The sequence below is a fragment of the Solanum tuberosum genome, unplaced genomic scaffold, assembly GCF_000226075.1.
Source record: "Solanum tuberosum cultivar DM 1-3 516 R44 unplaced genomic scaffold, SolTub_3.0 scf00437, whole genome shotgun sequence".
NCBI lineage: Eukaryota > Viridiplantae > Streptophyta > Magnoliopsida > Solanales > Solanaceae > Solanum > Solanum tuberosum.
The window spans coordinates 58,451-61,200 of NW_006239357.1; the positions used below are offsets into that span (position 1 = coordinate 58,451).

General features: G+C 34.8%; 1 pseudogene; it reads right to left on the reverse strand.

The window, feature by feature from the left end:
• Positions 1-823: 823 nt before the first annotated feature.
• On the reverse strand, positions 824-1,529 carry LOC102596851 (cytochrome P450 71A3-like; annotated as a pseudogene).
• Positions 1,530-2,750: the final 1,221 nt, after the last annotated feature.

Here is a 2,750-nt window from a genome sequence, read left to right on the forward strand (position 1 = left end):
CGACCTCATCTACAAAAATTACCTCTGCCTCCATTTCCTCTAGAATTTGAATATTCTAATTTGCCTTTAAAAGAAGACTCCCCCTTTATCTGAAATGTCTTCTCTTCACTCTTTTCTTGAGAATCATTCGGTCTATCCTCATGAGCATGCAATGAACTCATCAATTCATCAAAATCAAAATTAGATAAATCACTGGACTCCTCAATAGCATCTAAGACATGATCAATTCTTTTATTAAGACTTCTCAAAGCTTTAGAAACTATAGTTTACTCGGTGATTTTGTCACCGTATGCCTTCATATGATTAACAATTGCATTTGCCCGAGATAAGTAGCCTTGCACAAATTCACTACTTTTCATGGACGAATTTTTGAAATCAAGTTGGAGTGATTTGATCTTAACAGTCATTACCTTGGTTGAGCCATGGAATTCTTTTTTCAGAATATCCCATGCCTGCTTTGAGGTTTCTGCAACAGCAATTCTGAAAAATATTAAGTCATGCATCCCTTGCTAGATGTAAAATAGAGCCTTGGAGTCCTCCTTTTTGTTCTCCAGCAACCTTTGTGCTTCATCTTCCTCAGTATAGTCCTTCTCCACCAAATCACACAATTCTTGAGACTTGAACAAAGTCTTCATCTCTATGCTCAAAAATTCATATTTATCCCCCATTAAAGATGGGAATTAGTTGTTTAGATGTGGTAGATGCTCCATTGGTAGCCATTCTTTTCTCTCAATTGTCACTTTCTTTTTGCTACTAATTTGCTCTCAGTTTGACCTAACTGGCTCTTGATTCCAATTTTGTTGGATAATAAAGAAAGAAGAAACTATGCATAAGAAGAAAAAAGAAGACAAGTGATTGTATTGACCCATTCAAGCCATGGAATATAATCCCCAATGCTAAAAGTACCCAATAGTGACCTTAGAATTCATTCCACCTTTTCTTTCATTATATTTCCTCCCTAAGGCAACTCCGCTAACTATGTTATTTGTGAGAGAGCAGAAACAATCTCTTAAATCTATCATTGAACTTGAAGAATAACACTTCTTTTTTATTTTTTCAATCATATTCGATATCTTTTTTTCTCTCACATGACGATAAGATTGGAGTCTTTTGTTGATGATAAGGTAAAGCACGGTGGCACTTCTAATTTATCTCCAGTACTCCCCATAGGGACTAAATGACACATCCTTTGAGCCATAAAAGAATATATCAGTAATGCTAGATTTAGGTCTACTTGTGCATACGACATCATGAGTTTTCATGATAGCACGAGCATCTTCGACAGAAGAAGCAACAAACACTGGCTTACTGCCCAAATGAAGTAGCATGACTGGACCATTTTTTTTGGATAGCTTATGGAGAGAACGGTGAGGTAACAACCTACGTTGGTTCAGATTTCCTATGATTGGAAGCTTTCTCGGAGATGGTGGTAACTTTTTTTTATTATTTGTAGTAGTATGGAAGCATTGATGAATGAAGAAAATAAAGAGAAACAGAGAAATTAGAAGAGCATACCAGGGAAGATCCATTCTTTCTTTCTTTCTTTTTTGTCAACTAGGAAATCTAGAATTGACTACATAAATGGAAACAAGTAGTGTAAAAATAGTGCCTCATTTTTAATTTGTGTACAACGTTATTCAGAGTAGCTTCACCACACATAGTATAACTCAAACAACACTGCATTAGTTGAAGAGTGTGTTTGATATTCATATTTGGTTGAATTAAATATTTTGAAAAATGTTTTTCAAATCAACTTATTTTCCTCAAATTTAAGGAAAATGACTTACCTCCAAAAAGTAAGGAAAAACAGTAATCATGCTTTTTTATTTGATTTGACAATCAATGTAGACATCTAAGAAAAGTAGAAAAATACATTCAAAACATCACATTGCATTAAGAGTGCCCAAAGGGAATGTAGATTAAGTAGAAACAGTAACAGGGCCGCTCTCCTTTGGAGTGTCAGCTAAAATATACAATTGCATGCCAACAGAGAGTAGCCCTATCATTATTTCGCTTATAAATTCTATAATATATTTTCATTCACCAACTCTCATTTTCTTCTTCCATTGGTTCACCACAGCAGAGCCTTGAATTCTTTTATAGGCATTCCTTCTGTAACATCCCGCCTTAGAAAGAGCTAAAAATAGAAAGAACTACTTTGCCAAATCTGAAATTTTACAAGTTATGCTTAAGTTGTGAGTTTTAGATCAACTTAAAACGACCATAACTTTCAGTACAGGATGAGTTAGTTGGCCCATGAGATATCAAATTAACGGTCTTGGAATCCTCTTTCCAACGTCATCGAGTTTGCTAAATTTTGAGCTCGTATGAGGGAGATATACCCATTTGAAGTCAAGCTGTCTAGTTAAAAGAAGTTACTCGAAAATATGAGGGGTATTTTGGTCTTTTCCTTAGCTAATAAAATTAATTCATTTTTTAGTAATATTTTGGGGTCAAATCTGATATGCGTCAGTTTTCATAAATCCAAATACGCCTAGGGTTTTGAGAGGAGTTCAAGAAGAGGAGAAAAGGAGAAAATTTCAAGGTGTTCATCAAGATTCTTGAGTTTTTGTGGCGGATATCGCAAAGGGTTTGATTTTGAAGGTATGTGAGTTCTCATAGTGTTGGGTTAGTTCACCCACACGCCAATCATGTTTTCTTTACGCAAATTTCATTCTCAAAGTTGAAGGATTAGAGTTCTTGATGAGTTTTATTGAAATTTCATTTGTAATCTTGATTGTTGGGGTTTT